This window comes from Saimiri boliviensis, chromosome 21, assembly GCF_048565385.1.
Source record: "Saimiri boliviensis isolate mSaiBol1 chromosome 21, mSaiBol1.pri, whole genome shotgun sequence".
Taxonomy (NCBI): Eukaryota; Metazoa; Chordata; class Mammalia; order Primates; family Cebidae; genus Saimiri; species Saimiri boliviensis.
The window spans coordinates 17,050,756-17,078,399 of record NC_133469.1 but is presented as its reverse complement, the minus strand read 5'-3'; the positions used below and the strand labels follow the sequence as shown (position 1 = coordinate 17,078,399).

The window sequence follows — 27,644 nt, the reverse complement described above, 5'->3', positions numbered from 1 at the left end:
GAGGGTGGGAGGAGGGAGCCAGGGAAGAAGGGAAGAGGTTTTACTGGTCAAGAACAGTTTCACCCACTTCTAAAAGAAGGGAAAGGAGGAGAGAATTAGAAATAGATTTGTTGTTGCCCTAACACTACAAGCCATGCACAAGACATTGATCACAGGGAGAATAAGCACGGGGAGTATCAGACACACCAGTACCAGCGGGCTCATTTCTCACCAGCAAATATTGACTGTGCAGTAAGAAACCACGCAAGCTCAAAAACGGAATATGGCTCTTCACAGGGCAGGAAAGGAGTCAGCAAGCAAAACGCATGCCTCTCTGCTCATATCCACCCATCTCTACACAGGTTCAGACACAAACATGTGCTAAGCCCCATTAAACTCTCCTAAGAGTCCCAGCACGTCCTGGGTCATCACAGCTGATTTCCAACAAGCATTTGCAAAGGCCATGGACTCCTCTTAACAATTAGCCTCCTCCTGCTGTGTGGGATAGTGGCTTCAAAGGGTCTCACAGGTAGACAGTGGAAGAGCCTTAAGGAACTTAGAAGAGGTTGGCCTAGGCGTGACCTCTAGTCTTCTCCAGGTAGCTCCTTGACTTGAGGAGAGAAGCTCTCTCCCTCCCTCTACTCGAATATTTCTTTTCTAAGTGAAGAGGCTTACGGTATCTTTAATAGACCTTAGAAAAAAGCATCTCCCTCATTATGTCACTGGTTTGTTTCTGAAAATAAAGTGTTTTGTGTCAAAAGGTCACCATGAAACCAATCTCTTACCATTTTAAGTTACAAATTATAACTAAAATTATAAATTATAATTAAAAATTAAAATTTCTTGTATGCTAAGTAAACTGCCCACTTCCCTTTCGAATCAATGTCCAAAATTGGAAAAGAAAACACCATCAGATACTTAAATATAAGTAACTTCTCTTGTTAGGATGCAAAATGCGTGTGTGTGTGTATGTGTGTGTGTGTGTGTGTGTGTGTGTGTATGTGTGCTTAAAACGCACAATTATATATAATGCTTAAAACACTGCTTCCTGATCACAAAACTATTCATGCAGCCATCAGCCAACAGTGGCTGTACATGCAGTACGGCTTTTCCCAGTAACAGCAGCATTATTTATTTTATTTTATTTTTTTGAGATTAAATCTTGCTCTGTCGCCCAGGCTAGAGAGCAATGGCACCATCTCAGCTCACTACAACCTCCACCTCCTGGGTTCAAGCATTTTTCCTGCCTCAGCCTCCCGAACAGATGGGACTACAGGCGCCCACCACCATGCCCAGCTCATTTTTGTAGTTTGGGGTTTCACCATGTTGGCCGGGCTGGTCATGAACTCCTGAGGTGATCCACCCGCCGTGGCCTCCCAAAGTGCTGGGATTACAGGCGTGACACCGCATCTGGCCAACAGCAACATTTTAGACCCTCATTACCCTCTGGCTGATATTTAAAGTTTTCAAAATGTGCATATTCTGACATTTTACCAATATATCAGGACTGTAAGTCAATATTTATCCAACACATCATTTTGTTAAAAGTATAGTATCAATTTTTACAAGGTTAAGTATAAATTCTCTGTGTGTAAACATCACTCCAAAAATACGACAAATGTGCCTTTATCAAGTTTCGTTATTTAAAAAAGGGCAAAACTACCATTCAACGCTGCAATCCCATTCCTGAGTATATACTCGAAAGAATATAAAATCATTCTACTATAAAGACACACACACGCACCTATGTTTACTGCAGCACCATTCACAAAAGCAAAGACATGGAACCAACCTAAATGCCCATCAACAGTGGAATGGATAAAGAAAATGTGGTACATATATACCATGGAGTACTATGCAGCCATAAAATGAATCAAATCTCCTTCTCTGCAGCAACCTGGATGGAGCTGGAGGCCGTTATCCTAAGCAAATGAACGCAAGAACAGAAAATCAAACAGCACATGCTTTCACTTACAAGTGAGAGCTAAACTATCGTTTGCAAAGGCGGAAAGAGCTGTATAAACACTGGAGACTCAGAAGTGGGAAGGCAGGGAGGAAGCGAGAGCCAAAAACTACCTGCTGGGTACAATGTACACGACTCAGGTGACAGGTCCACTAAAATCTCCGACTTAACCACTACACGATTCATTGTTGTCACCAGAAACTACCTGTGCCCTTAAAGCTACTGAAATGAAAAAAAGTTTTAGGGTGTGGTGTCACACCTGTAATCCCAGCCATTTGGGAGGCTAAGGTGGGTGGATCACTTGAGGTCAGGAGTTGGAGACCAGCCTGGCCAATATGGTGAAACCCTGTCTCTACTAAAAATACAAAAAACTAGCTGGGCATGATGGCACATGCCTGTAATCCCAGCTACTTGAAAGGCTGAGGCAGGAGAATTGCTTGAATTCAGGAGGCAGAAGTTGCAGTGAGCTGAGGTTGTGCTATTGCACTCGAGCCTGGGTAACAAAAGTGCAACTCCATCTCAAAATATATATACATATATATACACACACAAACACACACACACACACACACACAAAATAAAGAAAGGGAGAGAGAAGAAAAAGGGAGGGAAAGGGAAAGAGATAATTTTTGAGACAGAGTCTCACTCTGTTGTCCAGGCTGGGGTGCAATGGCATGATCTCAGCTAACTGCAGCCTCCACCTCCTGGATTCAAGTGATTCTCATGCCTCAGCCTCCTGAGCAGCTGGGATTACAGGTGTCCACCACTATACTCAGCTCATTTTTGTATTTTTAGTAGAGACAGGGTTTCACCATGTTGCCCAGGCTGGTCTCAAATTCCTCAGCTCAGCCAAACGCCCGCCTCCCGAAGTGTTAGGATTACAGGTATGAGGCACTGCACCTGGCCAGGTAATTTTTTTTAAAACCAAGAGGCAGCAGCATTATTCACAATAGCCAAGGTGGGAAAAAAACACAAATGTCCGGGCCGGGCGCGGTGGCTCAAGCTTGTAATCCCAGCACTTTGGGAGGCCGAGGTGGGTGGATCACGAGGTCGAGAGATCAAGACCAACCTGGTCAACATGGTGAAACCCCGTCTCTACTAAAAATACAAAAAATTAGCTGGGCATGGTGGCGCATGCCTGTAATCCCAGCTACTCAGGAGGCTGAGGCAGGAGAATTGCCTGAACCCAGGAGGCGGAGGTTGCGGTGAGCCGAGATCGCGCCATTGCACTCCAGCCTGGGTAACAAGAGCGAAACTCCATCTCAAAAAAAAAAAAAAAAAAAAAAAAAAAGTCCGTCTACAGACAAATAAATGGGTAAACACACTGTGATACATTTACAATGGAATACTACTCAGTCTCAACAAGAAAGGAAATTCTAACACATGCTACAACATACCTGAACCTTGAAAACATTGTACTAAGTGAAATAAGCCAGAAACAAAAGGGCAAACGTATGATTCCATACGTAAGAAGGATCTAGATAGAGTAGTCAAACTCACAGAAACAGAAAGTAGAATACAGGTCACCAGGGCTGAAGGTGGACAGAAGTGGGTAATGGGAAGCTGTCTTTTCATGGGTACAGAGCTTCTGTTCTAGGTGATGGAACCAAACGGGAGATGGGTGTTGAGAACAGATGCACAACACTGTGACTGTGCTTAATGTCACCGAAGCGTCCACTTAAAAATGGTTAGACTAAGCTGGGCGCAGTGGCTCACACCTGTAACCCCAGAACTTTGGGAGGCTGAGGAGGGAGGGTCACAAGGTCAGGAGTTCAAGACCAGCCTGACGAATATGGTGAAACTCCATCTTTACTAAAAAAAAAAAAAAATTAGCCGTGCATGGTGGCATGCACCTGTAGTCCCAGCTGCCTGGGAGGCTGAGGCAGAAGAATCACTTGAATCCGGAAAGCAGGGGGCCGTGAAATGAGATTATGTCACTGCACTCCAGCCTGGGTGACAGAGCAAGACTTCATCTCAAAAAAACAAAAGTTAGAATGCAACATTTTATGTTATGTGTATTTTACCAAAAACAAACAAGAGTCATCCTACTATGAAAACCTGAACCGAGAAGCATGCTGCAGGGTGTTCCTATGTGTCATGGTAGACTTTATATAAGTCTTAGGGTGCACTGCAACCCAGGTGTACTCAGTGATCATTTTAGTCAGGGTCCCGCACTGGAGGAAGCAGCATTATCTGCTCACAGTATTTGAAGCCGGATGCAGTCCTGAGGTGGCCTGCTCTGGTTACCACTGTCTTCATCTAGAGAGTTCTGGAATCGGTTTTTCCTGGTGACATTAGCAGCTTGTCAGATGACATGTCAGATGTTGGAAAAGAGCTCTCATGGGTAAGATAAAGTGCTACCAAAAACGTGGAGTGGCTACAGTATATTAGAGATACTCCCCACCTTTTCGTAACACAGAACAAAAATCTAAGAGGTTGACATCAGCACTCTTACTGAGGCTGTCTAAGGGGTGATCCACAGCTATCCCGTTTCCAGCTGCTGCTCAGGAGGAATTCTGTTTGCCTAATGCCAACTATAAGGAAGACAGCAATGGTCCCTGTCACAGAGTCACATCTGCCTCTCGTGAACCTTTCTGTAAGAGAACGGTCAGAGCATCTGAAAGGACAGAGGCAGAAATGTATCTTTAAGGCTGGTTAAATCATTTTGCGCCTACTAATGAATGTTTGATCAATAAATGTCTCTTTGTGTGGCAGAATCTGGTGCAGTAATTTCTTTTCATCATAACATGTGCATGAAGTTCTAGTTTGAGGTTCTTCCACCTTAAACTTTTTGGCCACTATTATTACCTACAAATTCAACTAAGAGTTGTCCATGACCAAACTGATTTAGGTAAATTCTCTCTCTCTCTCGATCTCTCTCTCTCTCTCTCTCACACACACACACACACACACACACACACACACACACACACACACGGAGGGGGAGAGAGAGACAGGAGGAGGAAGGGTGGGAGAGGTGAGAATGAAAAAAAACAGTATCAGGTGGTCCCCTAGTCTCTTCCAACTATACAAGTTGACATTGATCCTTATCAAAGAGATGACTAGCGGTCACATTTGCATGGCCAGCACTGCCTTTGGGGGGCATGAGCAAGAATGAAGAGAGCAGAGAATGAGACTTTGGGCTTTTTTTTTTTTTTTTTTTTTTTTTTTGAGATGGAGTTTCGCTCTTGTTGCCCAGGCTGGAGTGTCATGACGCAATCTCGGCTCACCGCAACACCTCTGCCTCCTATGTTCAAGCAATTCTCCTACCTCAGCCTCCCAAGTAGCTGGGATTACAGGCATGCGCCACCATACCTGGCTCTGTGTGTGTGTGTGTGTGTGTGTGTGTGTGTGTGTGTGTGTGTGTTTTAGTAGAGATGGGGTTTCTGCATGTGGATCAGGCTCAAACTCCCAACCTGATGTGAGCTACCTGCCTTGGCCTCCCAAAGTGCTAGGATTACAGGCATGTGGTACCACGCCCAACTGGACTTATCTTTATAAAGTAAAAGAAATGAATGAAGTGCTTACTGAGTACCTTTAGTGAGTAAGTACTATATCCAGACTACAACCCCAATCCTAGATATTTCAGTCCCCTAGGATTTTAATTTGTGTACTCTCTATTCAATTTAGCAAAAACTTATTCCTTTCCCATAAAGCAATGGTCAGATACATGCAGTAATTTTCTTTTTTGAGACAGAGTCTCGCTGTCTCCCAGGCTGGAGTGCACTGGCGCAACGTCGGCTCACTGCCTCCCGGGTTCAAGCAATTCTCATGCCTCAGCCTCCCGGGTAGCTGGGATTACAGGCATGTCACCATCTCCGGCTAATTTTCCTATTTTTAGTGGAGATGGGGTTTCACCATGTTGGCCAGACTGGTCTCAAATTCCTGACCTCAAGGGATCCGCACACCTCAGCCTCCCAAAGTGCTGGGATCACAGACGTGAACCATCATCCCCAGCTGTGATTTTCTTAATCAACTGCCTCCTGATGCAGATGGAGGAAGGTACCACACATCATTTGATTTTATTTTTAGATTTTCCCCTAACATTTTATTACGAAAAATCCCAAACACACAGTAAAGCTGAAAGAATTGTATAATGAATTTTACACATATAATGTACCATGATCCTCTTACCGTATTTGCTTTTATCGTATTTATCCTTCTATCCATCCATCAACACATTTTTGGTTTTAATGCATTTCAAAACAGCAAGATAGCAGCACATTACTTCCTAGGCATTTCAGCATGTATATCACTAAGGAGGGTTCAATAGTGTTTACAGGTTTTTCTCCCCCACCTCCTTCAAGGTGAAAGTTACATACAATGACATGCACAAACCACTGGGCAAATTTTGACAATGCATACACCTATGTAACCCAAACAGTTGTCAAGATGCAGAAAATTCTGGAGTGATGAAGAAGTTCCCTCAAGCTCCTTCTTTGACAGTATCTGCATACCCCTACCACAGGCAATCACTCTTTTACTTGGTTGTAGATTGGTTCTTCCTGTCCCTAAACTCAATCAATTTGGAATCCTTAAGTATATACTCCTTGGGTAAGTTTTCTCTCATGGCATACAATTCTTGCAATTCATTCAAGTCGTTTCACTAATCTGTTTTTACTTACGGCTTGGTGAGTGGTATACCATAATATTAACAGAACACAAATTATTTATCTATTCGCTCAGTAATGAATACCTGGGCTGTTTTTTTGCGGTAACAGTTTTCACAATCCAGTAGTAACTACAACTGCAAATGAATGATCAGATGGTAGATACCTATTCAGTATTTTTCCTTTTTTGTTTGTTTGTTTGAGATGGAGTCTTGCTCTGTTGTCCACACTAGAGTGCAGTGGTGCAATCTCGGGTCACTACAACTTCCGCCTCCCGGATTCAAGCAATTCTCTTGCCTTAGCCTCCTAAGTAACTAGGACTACAGGTGTGTACGACCACACCCAGCTACTTTTTTGTATTTTCAGTAGGGACAAGGTGTCACCATGTTGGCCCAGCTGGTGTCAAACTCCGAACCTCAAGCAATCCGCCCACCTCAGCCTCCGAAGTGCTGAGATTACAGGCTTTATCTATTCAGTTGTATAAGAAATCACCAGACCTTTCTTTAAAGGGGATGAACCAGTTACAATCACATCAATAACGTATGAGAGTTACATTTGCAGCGCATCCTTCAACATCTGATGTTGTTAGTTGTATTTTAATTTTAGCCAGGCTGGTAGGTTTGAAGAAGCATCTCATTGTGGTTTTTCCTGCTTCCTGCTTCCTGTTACCTGAGCATTTTTTAGAATTCGCTTTTCATTTACCTATGGTGCTTTTTAATGCATCTCTTTGTATAGCTGTTTGAACGGTTGCTCTAGGTATTATATTACATATGCATAATTTATCAAAGTCGACCGGGGCTGACATTTTACCAGTTGTAGTGAACTGCAACACTTAACTCCCATTGTATCCCTTTATCCTCTTCCCATTTACAATAGGATTGCCTTAAGTATTTTCCTACATACATTGAAAGCCACATTAGACATTTTCCATCCAAACTCCTTTACATCTTGGACTCTGCTGTGAAACTCCGTTTCCACCAAGCAGACACATCTGCATGAGATAAGAGAGGCAAAAACAAACATCAGGAGGCAGAGGATGCTCTTGGGCCTGCTTCTGTTGTTTTCTGGCAAGAATTAGCAAGGGATGTTATTTCCTTTTTGAGGCAGCAGTCATTACAGCTCTCAGTCCGGTCCCAAACTTCTGAAGCATCAAGAAGTATGGTTCTCATGCTGCTTACACAGATCTCAGCAGATACAAGCAGGGTCCTTCAGGGAGCAGTCGCCCCGTGGTTTCTTAACCACAGTTTCCTTGGTGGTCTGGTTCGATGTTCTTCTCATCTGTGCCTCTAGCCCTTCTCAGAATTCTGTAAGGCACTTAAGAATGGTGATACATCTTTTCCTGTTTAAGCTCATGCATTCTCTCGTCTGTAACTGAACTCTAAAGGGTATATAGTCCCACAGCTCATTGCTGGCAGACCTGGGATCAAAACTCAGATCTCTACTCTTTCTTCTGCAGTACGCCACTGAGTCTTTCCCTCAACAGTGTTCTTCAAAGAAGAAACAGTTGTAAGTCCCATATTCTATTTTGAGAGCACGTACCAGGAATGAAATGTTTATGTTTCTCAGTCCCATCCTTTTCAACCTATATGTGTGGTTATCTTTGCCTGGGTGACTTAAACCGCTGCTCAGGAATCAGACATTGTGAGTGTTTCTTAGGCAACACAATGGTGACAGCAATGAACATACTTTTCTGCCGTGCCTTGCTACTGAGGCTGAATTAAGACATTTGTTTCTTAAAAGATTAAACTCACTCCAGTAGACAGAGAAGGATGTAATCTGCAATCGCTTCTCATGCTTCATTGCCTGTGGACAAACCTTTACCTATTTATTTTTTAAGACGGACTCTCACTCACTCTGTCACCCAGGCTGGATTAGAGTGGCACGATCTCTGCTCACTGCAACCTCTGTCTCCCAGGTTCAAGTGATTCTCTTGGCTCAGCATCCTGAGTATCTGAGAGTACAGGAACACACCAGCACGCTCAGCTAATTTCTGTATGTTTGTAGAGATGAGGTTTTACCATGTTGGCCAGGCTGGTCTTAAACTCCCTGCCTCAAGAGATCCGCCCACCTTGGCCTGCCAAAGTGATGGGATTGCAAACGTGAGCCACGTGCCCAGCCAACACAGAAGCCTTAGCTTGGAACTCAAAGATCTGGAAGAAGATTTCAGCTCAGCTCCGTGACACGTAGGGACACTTACTGAACCTTTACCGAGCTTCCACTCATCCAGCCCAACTGGCTTCCTTGCTGATCGCCAACAAGACAACCATACTCCTGCCACAGGACCTTCACACTGGCAACATCCGCTGGGTCAAATCTGTATCTTCTTGGTATCTGCGTGCTGTGTGCCGTGACTTCACTCTAATGTCTACTCAAAAAGCTTTCCCTAACACCCTCTGCTACTACCCTGACTTACTTTTCTCCCCGTAACACTTAAATGACTCAATCTTACATACCTGTTTCTTCACTGATTATCCCCTGGTGATCGGCACATTGTAGGTACCCCATAAATCTTTCAGGAGTGAATGAATGCCTGCCTGCAAGTTTGACAGAGACCCTCTGTAGGCTGACCGCCCCCCCGCCCCAAAGCTGACCTTGAACGACTGCTGTAAATAGAAACTGAGACCGATTATATGAAAACCCATGATGGTGAAAGCACGTGCTCTGTGTATGGTGGGCAGTTTAAAAGGTTTATGGATTCTAGGACAAACTGTTTTTCACATTCTAATATCTCTGAAGTTGAGAAAGCTCTAGTTAGAAACCACAGAGCCGTGGTAACACAGCTGTTCCTGCAGCTTCATTCACCTCTTGGCAGAATGGGTGTCAGAGGCTTTAGTGAAAACCCCAGAGACAATGAAGGGAGTCACTCCTCTAATGACTGTGAACCAAATGGCTGTGGGAAGAGGCAGGAAGAAATGGAGAACCCGATGTGTTCAGCAACATGGCCAAAAGCAGATCCAGGAGGCGGCCAGCTACACAGAGCTGCAAAGTTGGAAACGCATCGTCTCCGCAGGATTCTCTTAAGAAATGCTGCGTGCTCAGGATGATGCAGAGGACCGTACGATGTTGACAGATGCAGGAGATGACACCGAGTTGAAAAACGAATTCTGAAGGGTGAGACTCCAAATGAGGAACCTTTTGCAATATCTGAACAAATATATTTGCCTATACTTTCCTTTACATGTAGGCACAGCAGTAAAATACGATAAAAACCCAAGTCTAAAATAGTTGTGCTTTTTGTTTTGTTTTGTTTTGAGACAGGAGTCTCACTCAGTCCTCAGGCTGGAGTGCAGTGCCGCCATCTCGGCTTAACGCAGCCTCCTACCCCCTGGTTCAAGTGATTCTCCTGCCTCAGCCTCCTGAGTAGCTGGGACTACAGGCATGAGCCACCACACCCAGCTAATTCTTGTATTTTTAGTAGAGACGTAGTGTCACTATGTTGGTCAGGCTGGTCTCGATCTCCTGATCTTGTGATCTGCCAGCCTTGGCCTCCCAAAGTGCTGGGATTACATCCTTGAGCCACCATGCCAGGCCTAAAATAGTTCTTTCAATACATATAAAACAAAAATTCAAAAGGCAAAAAGAAAAAAAAAATTATGCCATGATTTAATTAAAACATTAAATTTCTGGCTTTACATAAGATGGTGTGTCTTATACTCAGCGGCATCTAAGGTTACGTGAATTTGTTTGGAAAAAAAAAATGGAAAGCAAGACTCCGAAGCACTCCTGACCACAGACACTTCTCTACTGCTTCATCCATTGACCTCATTTCCCTGTATTTAATTCCCAGGTCTATCTGCAGGACTGACTGACATTGCAGGTTCCAATGTAACCACTGTCCTTAACGAGTACATAGATTTGTTGCCTTCTGTCCAGGGGCATGAGACTTGCTGCCTCCAAGGAAGGCAACAAACCTACGTACTCGTTAAGGACAGTGGTTCTCAAAGGGTTGTCCTGGGACCAGCAGTATCACCATCACATAGACCAGGAGTCCCCAAACTTTTTATACAGGGGGCCAGTTCACTGTCCCTCAGACCGTTGGAGGGCCGCCACATACTGTGCTCCTCTCACTGACCACCAATGAAAGAGGTGCCCCCTCCTCAAGTGCAGTGGGGGCCGGATAAATGGCCTCAGGGGGCTGCCTGACATAGACACTAGTGAGAAACGCACATTCTGAGGCCTCCCAAGACCTGTTAACTCAGACACTGGGGGAGAAGAAGGTGGTCCAACAAGTCTTCCAGGTCATTCTGGTGCAGGCCAGCGTTTGAGAATCACTGCTCTAGGGAAAACGCCCTGTCCCTTCTATCATCAACTTGACCACCCAAGTGTCACCACTGACTGAAGTTTAAAATGTCCCGAGGACTCACTGTGCACCAGGCACTATGCAGAAGGCTGAATGTTGCTTCACAATCCAAAGTGGCATGTGTGTAAATGACTACATAAAATGCAAAATGGGAAGACACGAGGGCTGGCAGGGGTGCCAGGGCCATGCTCTGTTCAGGGGATAGAGGACTAATTCTGATTCAAGAGTCTTGGTGGACTTCGTCTCTGAATTTTACAGATGAAGAAGCTGTTCAGAGCCCACCGTGGTGCTCCCTTATTGATGAACAGGCAGCGCCCCTCTCCCCCAAATGCTGGTGCTCTGGAGGCGGTGTCTGAGCTGGTCTTGAAGAGTGAGCGGGAAACTCACAAGGAAGCAGAGGTCTTGAAGGGCACTCCGAGTAGAAGGAAAAATAGAAACAAATGCAGGGAAGTGCGGAAGTCATTGTTTTGTTAGGGAAGAGTGGGTAGCAATCTGCCGTACTTTAGGCACCTTTCAAGGTTGTAGGAAAGGTTGACAAGGAATGAGAGACCCGGAGGGACTGGAGGGTGTAGCCCAAAAGTGGATTTTCACATCCATGGTCTGCGAGCAGCTGGAAGTAAGGACAGAGACACTGATAGCAGTGCTTCGCTCCCTGAAAGAGGAACACAGACTTCCTGGGATCTTGCTAAACTGCAGGCTCTGATTCATAATCTTGGGATAGGCCTGCAGTTGTCTTTCCAGGCAGCTTCCAGGTGATGCTAATGCTGTTTGTACCTGGGTCACACTGGGAGTAGTTGAGGGCCCGAAGGGGCATGCAGGTGCTACAGGGAGTGTGCGTGAAGATGCTTGGAAATGATGCCTTTATGTTGTGCTCAGGATAAATGGTTGGATGGGTCCATGATGGTGTTTTTTGAAGAAGGGTAATATATAGAAAGAAAAATGGGAATTCGGGGCAAACATTTTCTATAAAGCGAAGGAGGAACGTGGAGTTCTGCAGATGAAAAGGAGGTGGCTGGAAACAGAATAGTGCATCTACCGCAATTAGTCTCGGCAGTGAGGTCCGGATGACAGTGTTTTAAACCAGAGGGACTTTCATGTCTTGCTCACATCCAGAAAGTCAGGAAGTTGGCAGTGTAGGCTGGAATGTGGTTTAATGGTGCCACCGGCTTCCCAGGATCCCATCGTTCTGCTTTGCCATCCCCACCTCTAGGTTGAGGCCCCTCCGTGTCCAGTATGGTGCTACAGCATCAACGTCCTTGATGCAGGCCAGCAGTCAAAAGTAGTGGAAGAAAAGGCCAACAACAGGGACACGTCTCAAAGCAGAAGTGCTTTAAAGTGGCCCCCCCTGAAGTTTCATGGCCACGCCCAACCACCACAGGGGCAGGGAGATACAATCATTTCTCGGGCTACTTCGCTCTCCTGAATGTAAGCAGAGGTCTGCTCCTAAGCAGCAAAGGGACAGCGGATAGAGGCTGGCGGCGCGGCAGTCCTTGCTCCAAGTGGAATCCATGGGGACCACTCAAAAGGGGAAGGGCGCAGCAAAGGAATCAGATTCTCAGGGGATACGTGAGCGTTGGCCTCTTGTGCTAATGGGTGTCTGAATCTACTTGCGTCTTGTGATTTTGCTAGTTCACTAGTGTGAGTGTTTCTCTCCTCTGTCATCAAAAACCTGTCCAAGTCCTTCTCATCTGCAGGTGCCAGCTCCACTGCCACCTCCTCCAGTCATGGTGGCTGCATTTCCCAGGGTTGTTCCAAGGAGTCAAGGAGATGTGCTAGATATGAAGTGTATGCACCAAGGTGCAGCGTGGGTGCAGACACACAGTAGGCTCTCAGTATGTATTTGCCGAATATCACCTGCAGTTTCTGGACTGACCTCTGTGCCTTCATTTTTTCCTGAGGCTCATGTGTCCACGACACCCATCATCCTCCAAGGCCTAGCAAAAAGCCAGAATCTACCCCACAACAGGGGCATTATTTAGATGAAAGAACATTTTCTGCAGCCATTCCAGTCTTCAGGGCCTCGCCAAGAAATAGAAAAGAAAAGCAATATAAATGTTAATAGGAAATTGTCTCTTCACTTTTACTTAGGCTAATCTACGGCAGACCAACAAAGAGGGAATTAGACAGCCGAAGAGACAGAAAAACACGGGATCTTGACAAGCTGAAGCCCAAAGGACTGCAGTTTCCAGGAGGAAATGTAATTCCAGGCCAACAAGGCAGGCTACATGCAAATCAGGACAAAGGGCTTCTCCTTGGGATGCCTCCATGGTGTGAGATGTAGCTCCTGCTGTGGTCCCCGTCTTCCTGGGCATCCATCAAACTAATGCCTACCATGTGCAGCCACAGGTCTGAGTGGTAGGGACAAAAAAGGTGATAACAGCAGCTGCTGTCACCAACGACTACAGAGACAGACAAATAGACCTATAACTACAATACAGGATGAGGTAAATGTTACTAGATGTATAGGCTCAAGATATTAGATAAGCAAGGAAGAGGGGCAGATTATCAGAAAAACAGGGAAGGAGACAGATTAGGCACAAAGATGTCTTCTTATAGAGCAAAAAGACCCCGAGGGGCTGGGTTCTAAAGGGTAAATAGGAGTTAAGGCTAGAAAAGGTGTTCCAGGAAGTGAGAACACCAGGTATAAAGGCTAGACAGCATGAGTTCATGTCCTTTGCAGGGACTTTGATGAAGCTCAAAACTTGGATGAGCTTCACAGGAACAGAAAACCAAACACCACATGTGCTCACTCCTAAGTGGGAGCTGAACAATATGAACACCTGGACACAGGGAGGGGAGCATCACACACTAGGGCCTGTCAGAGGGTAGAGGGAAAGCAGAGGGAGAACATTAGGACAAATACCTAACGCATGCAGGGCTTAAAACCTAGATGACGGGTTGATAGGTGCAGCAAACCACCGTGGCACATGTATCCCAGAACTTAAAAGTGGGAAAAAAAAAAAAATGAAGAAAGAGCTATCTCATGATAGGGTAAACAATGCCCCCCAAAGATGACTACCTGATAATTCCTGAAATTTTTGAGTATTGCATTACCAAACAAAAAAGGACTTTGTAGGTACGATTAAAGACCCTTGATGTGGAAGATGATCCCAGATTATCCCGCTGGGCCTGATATAATCACAAAGGTCCTCATAAGAGAGATGCAGGAAGAGTCGGAGTCAGTGGGAATGCTGGTGTGATAACAGAGGCAGAAAGTGGTGTGATTCATTTTGCAGATGGAGGATGAGGCCACAAGCCAAGGGATGCAGGTGGCTGCTAGAAGCTGAAAAAGGCAAGGGGATGGGATTCTCCCTCAGAGCTGCCAGAAGGAAACAGCCCTGTGGATACCCTGACTTTAGTCCGGTGAGACTGACTGTGGACTTCTAACCTCCAAAACTGTAAGACTAAATCTGTATTATTTTAAGCCACTAAGTTTGTGGTGATTTCATACAGCAGCAACAGGAAACTGACATCCAAGTATTAAGGTGTGCCTTCCAGAATGTTAAAGAAGAACATGAGAAAAATGAAGCGGAGGAGGCAAGCTCAGGCCAAGTCATGGAAGGATCTGTGCACCAGGTTGAGTTTAAGTTTTATCCTCAAAGAGGAGCTTCCACTAAAGCGTATTAGCAGAGGGATACTAAAGCACTGAATTGTCAAATTTCTAGATCTTAAATCTTAGGAATGACCATATGTCTACTTCTCTATTTTACTGACTCATGTCTTTTATTCTAGACTGCAAGGACTGTATAAAACAAAGGAATCACCTAATGTAATACGTAATTCTATTTCATTCCTACAAAATGCACTCTAATGTTCTTGAAGACGCACACTTGTATCTGCAGGGCTGTGATCCAGCATGAGCACAGATGTGCAGACAGCGGGACTTAATAGAAATTGGGGATTTCTCCCCCAAATCCTGGCCTGACGACTGACCTATGCCTAAAAAGGCCTCCTTCAAATGTCCCACCTGCCTCAACTCCAGGTACGGACAGGCAACCCATGCTCACCAAGTGCTCTCTTAGGACCAGCAGCTTTGTGGACATTCCATCATCAAGCTCTCCACGATCCTTCTCAGCTGCCGGGATCCTCTTGCAACTGAGCCTGATTCCCTGAGCACTACTGTTGCAAGGCACAGCATCCATCAGTGAAGCCTGGCCAAGATAATAATCCACCTACACATGGTTCTCCACATACCTCTGCCCAGTCTCTGTCTACACACAGAAAAGCCTTGAAGGGCAGAATTCCAGCCGGCCTCCTTGTCCTTCCCACTCACTCTTGGTATACTAACCCTCGGGCACTCACACACCCCTCATCAAGGCCCCCACCAGCTGTGTTCTTGGCCGAATGTTGCTTGCTGCCAAAGGAATCACTTAGGTGGCCTCTAAGCAGCCCCGGATCTGACAAGCAGGGTCTTTTCTAGCACTGCCGCTAGACCCCTGAGGCCACGGCCAGACACGCAGAGGCTCTAAAGCAGTGCTCTGGCAGTTGCCAAAGCAAGGGACCCACACGGAGGAGGACCCAAGGCACAAATCCTCAGAGATACTTCACGGCTGTGCAACCTTGGCCAAGTCACTGTCCCCCTATCAAAACAGTAGGGTGTGGCCATCACCGACACTTGCCATCATGGAGCACCCCACAAATTATACTTCCTGTGCATCTGACAGGTCCCACAGCTACAGGGGATTCTGGTGGAAATGCACACAACACGACACACACTGGCAACGCTGGGCACTGCTGAAGCCTCAATTTCGAGCTGTTTTCAGCAACGCTGTCAAGAACAGATTCTTGACGGGTCAACTCCACTCCCCCTTCCTCTTCTTTTAGAATCTGTATGTGGGGACAGTACCTCCCCGAAAATAAAAGCATTGAGTCGAAGGGTCTATCATGGAGTTAAAGGATACGTACAATTTATGGTTTTTGTGATGACCTGGGTCCCTCCAGCAAGAACGACATTGATGCCACCAGCAACACAGATCAGACAGCACTGCTGAAACCCCTACTTCGTTCCAGCATGGAGCTAAGCACTTCAGTTATTCTTTTCCAGTACCACACAATGCTCAGCCCCATTTGATTGATGAGGAAAGTAAGGTCATGGAAAGCAAAGTGACTTGCTCAAGGCAATGCAGTTATTTTGAGACAGAGCTGGGAAAAGAATCTAAGTCCCTGGAATCTTCCAACTCCATTGTGTCTGCTGAAGTATTCAGGTCTTTCAGTTATCCCACAGTACTTCAACAGCTTTCATTTATTACAGATAACCATAGGCCAGGCTCTAGACTGGCTACTTTATTATATACACTACCGCGTTCATCCAAGTCAATAAGGCAATAACCATGATAATGTTGCCGATGATGATAATAGCACCTACCTACTACTGAATGCTTAATATGTGTAGGCATTGTACAAGGCACTTACATTATTTTAATGTGAGTTAGCATTAGCATGTCCAGTTTATAGATGAAAGAACTGGAGCTCAGAAAAGAGACATCCCTCAAGAATTTCACAGATTACAAACGCAAAACACATCCATCGGTAAATGGATTTGAACACAGGGCTGGCTCCTAATAGCTAACTGCCTCAGGTGGGCGACAAGAAAGATTTCTAAAGATGAGTGAGAAAAATCTGCATTCCATGTTGGTGTGTCTTCCCTGCGATGCGCTGGCTGTGTGTCATTTGATCAGCACTGAGTTTATTTCAACCCCATCAGACTGGCTGCATACAAATGCATGTCGTTCTCTTCTGGGGACCACTTCCCATTACAGCAAACATGGATCTCATGGCTCAACCCACACCCCGACACAGGCCTCCAATGGCCAAGAGGGACCTCACGAGGGCCTGAGAACAGAGGGAAAAGCTCACTCTCAGGGCCCCAACTGCATTGCAGAGGAGGAAACAGGAAAGTGGGAGCTCCTAGAAAGCTGCAAGAGTATCCTGGTACAAGGTGGGTGAGCTTCAAGGCTAGGAAAGAAGCCACAGGTTCAAGTCCCTACTCTGCCCATAACTCAATGTCTGAGCTGGGGTAAGTCAGTCCTGGTCACAGGGCAACTAATACAATTATTAAACAAATAACTTGATGTAATTTCAGATTCTTCCCCTGGAAGAGGATGGAAGAGGTTCTAGTAAAAATAAATTGAATCGCTTTAAAGAAAGGAAATGATTCAGCAAATCCAGACAGAGGACACCTGGGCCCAGATCATTTGCACAGCTAACCTGCCTTCTTAGACATTCTTCTCATCAAAGGACAGAGACATAAATCCCCATGAATTGGCCCTTTTCTGTCCTCAGGCAGGTACAATCTCAGATACTTCCTGATCCAGAGCATCTCACATCCTTAAACCACTGCAGAATGAAAGCAGCCTGAAAAAGAAACCAGGACCCCATCATCGACTAAGAATTCGGTCACCTTCAGTAGATCCCGAACTGGCACACAAGACCACTTCCAGCTGAATAATGTCATGGCTACTAAAGAGGTGGGAGGGAAGGGGGAAAAGCAGGCTGGCTTCCCTCCCTCACTGCCCTGACACTAGCTGGATCGACACGGAGAGCTCCCGGGGCCACACCTGCCCCCGGCACGAGCAGCTCCATCAGCTTACTGTGAGTCCATCAGTAAAATACAGGGACCATCCAGGTGAATAGGGAAAGTATTCGACCTCCATATAACAACATTTATAAAATCAACGTCGGCTTGCCAGGGATCCTCCTTTACTGAAACTTAGAAAGTCACAAGGTGTTAACAGCTGGAAGTGGTTATTAGGTTCCTGTAGTCCCAGAGCCAAGGTCTATGGCTGCATTTGTGAGGCACAAGCAAGGTTTTCCAAGCACACACACATCACGCTCGCCCCTTTCTCTAACGGCTCCGGCTTTGCAGCCAATCTTACTCCTGCTCTCGGTTCTTTGGAATCAAGGGAACTTTCTAAAATATCAAGCTGCTTTAGAAAAGTGTCAATTTGTAAATTCTCCACTTGGCCCTGTCTACCTGCAAAGATACAGATAAGTCCGGGGGAAGCAAAAGGAGAGGATTCTGTGTCTCTTTTTAGTTTCCAGATGGAGCTGCCTCCCACATTCGACCCACACACCCAAGTGGCTGATGTCACTGTTATGATTTTAGTAGCACTGTGAGGGCGCTGGGGGCGAGAACCCCCATAAAAATCAACGATATCAAGCACATCTGAGAAAGTCAGAGAGACAGAAACTAGGGAACCAGAGTGTGCTCAGCTCTGAAGTGTCTGCAGAATCGCCAAGCAGAGACTCGTCATCACACAGACACATGTGGACACACCCAAGACGGACTGAGCCAGGGCCTTACAGAGAACACTTGACCGGGCTGACGATGTCCAAGGTGCTGAGAAGGATCCAGTCCCAAATATCACCCAGTAGGAACCGTAGGGAATTTCCCTTGGCTGCTGTGTAGAATGTCAGGCTCAGAACTGAGAAATCACCTGTCCCAAAGGAGAAAAGAGCATTTTCAACCAAGCTTGGCACTGTTTTGAGTCTGGCCTCCATGAACTGGAGGGAAGGAGGGAAGGAAGGAAGGAGAGAGGGAGAGGAGGGAAGGAGAGAGGGAGAGGAGGGAAGGAGAGAGGGAGAGGAGGGAGGGAGGAAAGGAGGGAAGGGGGAAGGAGGGAAGGGAAGGGAAGGAGGGAAGGGAGGAGGAGGAGGGAAGGAGGGAGGGAGAAGAGGGAAGGAGGGAGGGAGAGGAGGGAAGGAGGGAGGGAGAGGAGGGAGGGAAGGAGGGAAGGGAAGGGGAGGAGAGGAGGGAGGGAGGAGAGGAGGGAGGGAAGAGAGGGGTAGGAGGGGGAGGGAGGGGGAGGGAAGAGAAAAGGAAAGGGAGGGAGGTGAACGAGGGAAGAGAAAAAGGAAAATCTAAGGACTATGACAGTGTACCAGGCACTGAGGCTGTCTATATGGAAAAAGGGCTCTGGAAGGGGGCTGAGGTGGCCAGTGTGTACACAGAGACCCTCATACACCAGCCCAGCCAGGAGCCCTCCTGAGTGCCACTCGCCGTAACACAGACATTACAAGCCTGCCTGTGGTATTTCATCTCTTCAGGTGATTGTCATCATACTATGTTGCTAGGGAAGCCGCAACAGAATACCAGACTGTGGGGCTGAAACAACAGACATTCATTCTCTCACACTCCTGGAGGCTGGAAGTCTGGTATCAAAGCTCTGGCAGAGTTAGTTTCTTCTGAGGCCTCTCCTTGGCCTGCAGGTGGCCATCTTCTGCCTGTGTCTTCACCAGGTCTTTCCTCTGTGTCTGTGTCTAATCTCCTCTTCTCACAGGGACACCAGTCAGACTGGACTAGGGTCCACCGTAATGACCTCATTTTACTTTACATCACCTCTGTCAAGACCCTATCCCAAAATAGTCACATTCCTGGGTCCTGGGGGTTAGGGCTTCAACAAACTTTGGAAATGAAGGAGCACAATTCAGCCGATCACAGTCATTACTGCTGAGCGGAATGAGACACACGGGAAGTGACTTCTCAGAAAACACGCCACTTGACTGTTAGCAGAGCTAGGGTTCAAATCCAGACCAAGACCCTGGAAACACAATCCCACCACTCAGCGAAGCTGCCTAGACCTGTGAGGTTTCTGGTGCCAGGCCCCGTTTTAGAAGTAAGACAGCCGAGGCTGGGCGAGGTGAAGTAACTCGTCAGAGGGTCACAGACCTAAAAAGAGTGGGACCGGGACTCCTACGTAGGATCTGTCCAGCTTTACCCCTACCAGTGTTTTACACTGAATGAACGCCAAGACGGCACTTGGATTTGAACTCATCGTTGGTGAGGCAGTAGCGCCTTCCTTCCTAACTCCTCCTCTGCTAAGGGTGGTCCGGACAGCATGCTGGGTTAGAGCTACCTATTCCCCATTTTAATTCTTAAATTCTTAATATCCACAAATCTTAAGAAAGGTGTTTAAAATCCTCCATTAAAGGCCATTCAGCTATATGATCATAAAGCCCTTCCGTGAGTCCCCATTTAACTGACGCTGGCTCTCCGAGTTAGACTGCGTGCTGCCTTGGGGACTCTCCGTGGTGCTGCGTATAAAACTTCGTACTTAGTAATTTCCTGATAAGTATTTGCTGAATGCGTGAACGAACAGATGGATGGATGGACAAAGTGGTCTGAGGAACCTCAAAAGGCCCCTCCCAGCTTTAAGCTTCATGACTCTGCTCTAGGAGGTGACAGTGGGGTCACTGCCCCACAGCGGAGCACGGCATTAGATCCATACCAGAACTTTTGATCTCTTCAGCGTATCTTCCTCCAACCCAGCCAGCATGTCAGAGCAGCACCACCAACCGAAACAAGGCAGGGACAGGAAGTTGTCCTCGACAATAATAGGCTTTGCCTAGGCACAAAATCACAGAAAGCTCTGCGAACCGTTTAAACTTTCCCTTTATAATTAACGCCAATACGTGTACATGTACGTGTGTGTGTGTCAGAGAGAGAGAGAGAGAGAGAGAAAGATGGAGTCTTGCTCTGTCACCCAGCAGACTGGAATGCAGTGGCATGATCTCTGCTTACCACAACCTCCGCCTCCTGGGTTCAAGCAATTCTAATGCTTCACCCTCCCGAGTAGCTGGGATTACAGGTAGGCACTGCCACACCTAGATAATTTTAGTATTTTCAGTTGAGATGGGGTTTTGCCATGTTAGCCAAGCTGGTCTTGAACTCCTGACCACAGATGATCCGCCCACCTCAGCCTCCCAAAGTACTAGGATTACAGGTGTAAGCCACCCTGCCCAATTGGCCAGTACTACTTGGCGTACTTTCCTCTCTCATCAGACCTTAGCTAGGTGGAAAAATACAAAAAGGAAAACGTCATCATCACCGCGTAATTCCACTGTCCTTGCTGCCTATGTTCCCACTTGGAAAATGCTACTGCCGTTCAACAAATGTCTGTCTGAGTAGCTATACAAGCCAAGAACTACCCTAGGCAATTTCCAAAGAGCAGAAGACAATAGCGCATGACAGCAAGGCAGTTACAAGCAATTCATGAGCTTAAAAAAAAAAAAATACTTAAGAATGCAGAATAATGTAATACAAATTGTATTCAGTGTTAAGCCTTTGAGGAATAACCAGTCAAGGGAAAGGTTTTAAAGACTGAAATCACAGAAAGAGACTGAATCCGTCAATCAAAGAATCAGATCAAAAATGAAAACTGGAAGCCTCGTCTCCAGAAAATGGCGAGGTCACGGTCTAATGCATGCCCATGGTGATGAACTGGCCAAGCAGCTGAGCAAGTCAGGAAGAACAGTGGCAATAAAGGCTCGGAAGCCACACTGTGTGTCAAGGGGAAAGGGACAACTCGTCCCTGGCTGGCTGGAGGAAGGAGAATGGGAATGACAGCGGCAGGTGCGGAGAGTTCCCGGAGGACCACCAAAGGTCCTTTTAATCAGAAGCATTTAGCCTGGACACAATGGGCACCACACACTCATTTGGTTTTTCTGAGCAGAGGAACAGAATGATGCAAATTCCTGAGGAATTCATAACATTCCCACGGCTCTGCTGTGATGTGAGTAGAATAAATCAAGGAAGGATCGTCCCAGTGGCAGATACACTGGTCCAAGGGCAGTGGGGTGGTCCTACACGCTAGATAGGCAAATGGCTAAATTCTTTAAAACCAGGAATGCATTTCAAGGGGAAGTCGTTATTGTGAAAAAGGGGTATTAGAGTACAAATAAATGCTATACGATGTTTCTTCTCAAAAGACCAGTTAAAACTGCCAGAAATTTCCAAAGCAACAAATCACACAGCTGGAAAAGACCTTTGGTAGCAAACTACTCCAAACCCTGCCGTAGGAAATCATTTGCTCATTGTTGATTGTGCCCCTACTGTGTACAAGAAACTGTGCTGGATACAGATCCCAAGCCACCAAGAGTGGGCCAAGTGTTAGAGGAGGGCTTCCAGGCTGACAAAGACCGAGCTCCAGCTCAATCCCACAGGGGTGTGGCAGTTTCCCCAGGGGAACAAGGTGAAGCGAGGCAAGAGAGAGAGGAGTCCTGCTGAGTCTGAAGCTGTGCGAGGGCAAGGTGTGGCCACCAGGCTCCCACATTTTGTAACCGGCCAGAGCCAAGGCTTCCATGGGGTCTGTAGCAGGATAGGAGACAGGGCAGAAGTGAGATTTGAAGGTTAGAATGGACTGGTCTCTTTCCAGGGTTCTAACCCCTGTGTTAAAATACTCTGCTACACCACGCCTCAATCTGGAATTTTTCACACTCTGATTTAAATGCGTCCTAAAATACTGAACAGAACATGGGTCTGAAGGATACCCTGGAAACCAGGAATGAGGCCAACCTCCTTACTGGAGAGAAGTTAGGTGAGCTGCCCACAGCTGACTGATTCATAGGATGCTGTTCAGGAAAACTGCCTGCTACCTATGGCCAAATGATATGAGCAGAAACACCTCGGAGACCAGACTAAAAGGAAACAGCACAGAGACGGGAAAAGTAAGAGTAAGAGTGTGTTTGTTGGAGAATTGGGGTCTCGCTTTATCACCCAGGCTGGAATGCAGTGGTGTGATCATAGCTCACTGCAGCCTCAAATTTCTGGGCTCCAGCAATCCTTCTTCAGCCTCCCAGGCAGCAGGGACTGCAAGTGAGCACCACCATGCCTGGCTAATTTTTATTGTTTATTGTTTTGCAGAGACGGAGTCTTGCTGTGTTGCACAGGCCACTCTCAAACTCCTGGCTTCAACCAATCCTCCCACCTCAGCCTCCCAAAGTACTGGGATCGCAGGCATGAGCCAGTATGCCTGACCTAGAAATAAGAGTTTCAAACAGAAACTACATTATCTTCTCCAGATTTCAGAAAATAAAGGTAAGAGCTAAAGGGTGCTGTATATTGAGTGGTGTGCCATTTTATAAAGGAGGAAACTGAAGGCCAGAGAAGTGGAGTAACTTGCCCCAAACCCCCCAACAATTAGAGCTGATGCCAGGATTCCACCCCAGTCAGTTTGAGTCTGGAGAGCGTTAAGTGCTACCACTATCCCATCTGGCACAACCCTGGGGAGGAGCTAAAAAGAGGGCAAATCCTGCCTGGACAGGGAAGCTGGAGCCTGGATGGCAGGCCTAACACTAGAAATGAACGGCCTTGAGTCAGTAAAGATGTCAGCCTCAGTGGGAGAAACGGCACTCCACGGAGCATCTAAGCAGGCTTCAGGAAGGCAGGAGCAGATGGATTACAGGCTCGAAGGCTTCTAGAGGAGACTAGCAAACAGGGGCATGTTCACTGAGGCCAGGGACCCACTGGCTATGAGATGGGTCCAGCCCTGGGGTAACTAGGTGAGTCACACAGTCTACTCCATCATCAGTGGAAATTCATCCGGAAACCCCTCCTTGACTCTGAGTATAGTCAAGAGACCAAAGAAATGGGTGGAGAAGGGGAGGAAACAAACAGTAATGAGAGTCACAGAAATTGAGGGGTGAGGCGTACAGAGCGTGTGTGTGTCTGTGTGTGTGTGTGTGTGTATGTGTGTACACATGGGCAGCATGCACCCTGACGTGTGTGTGTGTACATGTGGACAGCACGTACGAGCGTGTGTGTATGTGTGTACACATGGGCAGCATGCACCCTGACGTGTGTGTGTACATGTGGACAGTACGTACAAGCGTGTATGTGTGTACATGTGGGCAGCATGCACCCTGACGTGTGTGTGTACATGTGGACAGCACGTACAAGCGTGTATGTGTGTACATGTGGGCAGCATGCACCCTGACGTGTGTGTGTACATGTGGACAGCACGTACGAGCGTGTATGTGTGTACATGTGGGCAGCATGCACCCTGACGTGTGTGTGTGTACATGTGGACAGCACGTACGAGCGTGTGTGTATGTGTGTACATGTGGGCAGCATGCACCCTGACATGTGTGTGTGTACATGTGGACAGCACGTATGAGCGTGTGTGTATGTGTGTACATGTGGGCAGCATGCACCTTGCTGAGGCCAGCAAGAAAAGCCACTCATCTACTAGTCTCTGTAAAAGAAAGCAGAGGCAACAACACAGGAGGAAAAACCAACCGTGACCCCCAGCATTCTTCAACAGCCTCAACCAGAGCAAAATTTAAATTATGTTTCCATGGTGCGGCCTCTGTGCCTTCAGGAATTTGCCCTGCATTGCCTTTGTACTCACAGAAGATATACCGTAAGCACTTGTCAACGGTGAGGATGACAGCTACACTTTAAAAGGCACCTAAACTGTCTATCCTGTGGCTAATTTGTTGTCTGTTTGCTCTGAAAAATCGCCCCTTTATGGAACCTCTCCATCTTGAGAGCAAAATCCCATCACTTGAGGGCTAAGATGTGCTAAGAAGAAGCTCACCACTTCATTTCATATCTATTTTCTTATAATTAATCAGTTTTACTTAAAAAAAAAAAAAAAGGAGAGGGATAGATATATCTACAGATGAGGGAAAATAGATTCAGCTTAGAGAAGGATTATCCATAACAGTCCCAGAAGGTTTGGCTATTCAGATGATTATTAAAGGAACAGATAGAGTTGGTTTAAAAAAAGTCCCAGCTCCCCCAGGATCAGATAAAGAAAAATGAGAGGGCTATTTTCACTCCCTTCTGGAAGCACATTAAAATGTATACCTAAACAGCCTTTAGCTAGGAATTCCCCCTGCTATTCCACTAGTACATAAAGGCAGGGAACCATCTCAGCCTACTGGGAAGCACATCAATCACAGCTCAGGATTCATTCATTCCGTGGTCACTGGTGGTTTATTTGAAACACACAAGCCAGCACACACAGCTAGACACAGCAAACCAGCTTGGCACTCCTGATTACCTAATTGGTGGTTCGGTTTTAGGCTTTTTTTTTTTTTTTCCAGGTTAAAGTTTCTTGGTACGTAAATGATCAATTCATGTATTTGTTTATTCTTCTTCCTTGACAGTCAACATTTTAAAATGAGTGATGACCAGGTCTGGGAACAGTGGCCGGCCAATCACAGGGGACTCTTATCAGTTCATACCATATAGAAATTCACCCATTTACCTTAAATGTCTGGGTGAAACAGGGAAAGGCAAAGAACAAGACAGTACGCACACCTGTGAGCATAAAGAGGCAACACACTTGTGAACATTCTCAGCAAGGGTCTTTAAAGATGATCTTCTAAGGCAAGTCCATGCCCCCAACTGAAGGGCAGCTTATAAAGTCACCAGAAGAATCAGAGCAGCCACATGGTAAATGCATGTGGTGTTCCTTTTAAGCTTATTAAATGGTGCAGGTTAAAGGTCCTAAGTGGCACAGAAGGATAAAGAACTTCTCACAGAAGCTCTGGACAGTGCATTCTGACTGGTCTGAGTGGTATCTTTTTCCTTAGTACTAAGCAGGAACATATCAGCCTCATGTGCAACCCCCATACTCTCGTACTCTTTATTTTTGTCTTGGGTGTACTGTTTTACAGGCAGCAGTGAGAACCAGAATGGAGATCCTTGGATAAGAAACTACGTTGTCAATAGTATATCATTATGAAGATATTAAGGACAATGAGATGGTGATAACAAAAGTAACAGTAACAAATATTGTGACAAATACAACAGTAAAAGTCCTCCCTCAAATGAATGAAAACGCGTTGAGCACCTACGATGGGCATGGAACCAACGTGCACTTATGGGGGAAGTACATCAATCCTGCCCTTAGAACTGAATGAACACACAAAAACATCTAACAGAGTCACAGTAGAAGGCATGTTAGAATAAGTCACCCAATGGCGGGAAGTATAATAGCAAGATCAAAGACAAAAACATAATCCTGATCAGACAGAACAGGACAGTGAAGAGGGACTCTACAGAAACGATGAGTAGGTCTAGGAGGGAAGGGGTGGACCCTACATGAGTTATCTGTTCAGAGACAGAACACACGCATTTGTGAAACCAACTCCCATGGCTGCGGCCTGGGTATACCACTGATTGGGGTTGCAAGTGGGAGTTGAGGTCGGTGCTTGGGGGTGAGCTGTTTTGATGAAGTTGTAAAGGGAAATTAGAGCAAGATCCTAGAAGGCGCTAAGTGAGCTGCTAACAGTATCTGGCGTTACCCCTTTGCTTTCTAGGCAATGAAGAGCCACAGAAAGCTTTTGAACGGGGATTGGCACAGCCTTTGAGGAAGATTCCTCTGGAATCTACACGAAAGGCTGGAGGATAAAAGAAGGCAGAAGGCAAAGTCAAAGGGGTCAGACAGGAGCTAGCAAAGGCTTGTTCCAACAAAGCAGCCATTAGAGACAATTACAAGAAAGGAAGTTTCTAGTTTGAAAAGAACTTGACGAAGCTCTTGTAAAATAGAAAACGCAGTCAGGAATTTCCAGGTTGGCTGCAGAGCAAGCCCAGATTTGGGTTCACGGTGAAAGTGCACAGCCTCAGGGTCCAGGGACAAAAGGAGGCATGCCATCTTTCTCCCAGGAAATAGCTCTGGGATGTGGGTGATGTGCAAAGAAATTCTAGAATCAGCTCATGTCTACGGATGCGCTGGAAATCGATCGTGTCTAGTGAGGTACTGCAAGGTGAGGAGTGGAAACAAGAACGAAAAGGTGCTTGCTGATTCCAAAAACCTTACCCACAGACACACGCGCTCTGGTATCAGGCAGACTTGGGTAAGGGTCATATGCAGTTAAGGAATCGTGGTATAAGGGAAAACGGACAAGGAATTTGGAAAACGACTAAGACGGTGTTGGAAGATAAAATGTGTGCTGTACTTTAGAGAAAAACTCCTGTATTTCAGGATGCTGCCATCCACACAGGCATTCTGAGCCCCCTTTTTTTCTCCCACTACCCATGTGTGATGGTCTTTCTGGGGGACCTCATTCATTCACACAGCTCCCTATACTACCCCTAGCCTGAGAAGGGCCCAGTGGTCCACCATCCCAATTGGGATTCATCACTGAGCCCAGCCTTTATTGGCTGTAGTCACAACAAGGAAGGCTAGAAATACCTTAAAGACAAACTTGGAGCTAGCGCCAACCAAACCAGTTCTCTGCTTCAAACGGAACCATGCTGAACCGTCAGCAGAAGAAGGCTGCCCAGTTTGAAAGAGGAAGTGTCAAAGGAAGCTGGGTGGAGAGGAGAGTGTGAACAGGGAAGTGCCAACAGGGACACGTGCAGGAGGTTGGGAAGGCAGGCAGGATGCCCAGTGAGAGTGACAGAGGCCAGCAGAGCACGAGTGTGCAAGGAAACACAGGCCGAGGAACGAGAGGCTGCGTGGGTGACAGAGCGTGCCAGGGTGTCAGGCGGATACGGCGCATGACGCAGAGTGGAAGACAACCACAGAGAAGCCTCAGCAGAGGAACGCATTTTTTCTGTCCTCTTAACAACTCGGCATGCATCCGATGGGGAGGGTGAAGGAAGACAGAATGACACAGCGCTGAAAAAGCAGAGGCACAGGGTAGGACTAAGTCGCAGGATACAAAGACCACGGGTCTTTCTTGACTGGACTGATGATGCTATGGGGGCAGAGGTGGAAGTGGGGGTCTTTGGCTCTCAAACACAGACTGCTGTAAGGGTCACCTTCACACTCTCATCTGTATGCCCAGGTGGGCTCACTCTTCAGGAGAGAATTATCTCTAGGTAGAGGAAGAAGAGTCGATATAACATAGACCAAACTCCACCCAGTCATGCCCGCGGGCTATGGTACCAGAGACCCAACCCTCCCAGAAAATGGTGAACAAAGGCTCTGCATGCACTTGTCAACTTTTAAAAGTCATGGAAACTTCTCCTTCCTCCGTTCATCCATTTATTCATCCATTCATTCATTCGCCAATTACCACTGAGTGTCTGGGACACGCTGGGCACTTCCAAGGACAC

General features: G+C 46.5%; 1 protein-coding gene and 1 non-coding gene across 4 annotated transcripts in view; both read right to left on the bottom strand.

Moving 5' to 3' along the window:
* The window catches only part of LARGE1 (LARGE xylosyl- and glucuronyltransferase 1), a 616,984-nt gene that overhangs the window by 396,047 nt on the left and 193,293 nt on the right, over positions 1–27,644 (bottom strand). The window lies entirely within an intron of this gene.
* LOC120361525 (small nucleolar RNA SNORA76) lies at positions 15,195–15,329 on the bottom strand. Its single transcript, XR_005577707.1, has one exon. It is a non-coding gene; the product is annotated as a small nucleolar RNA SNORA76 (small nucleolar RNA).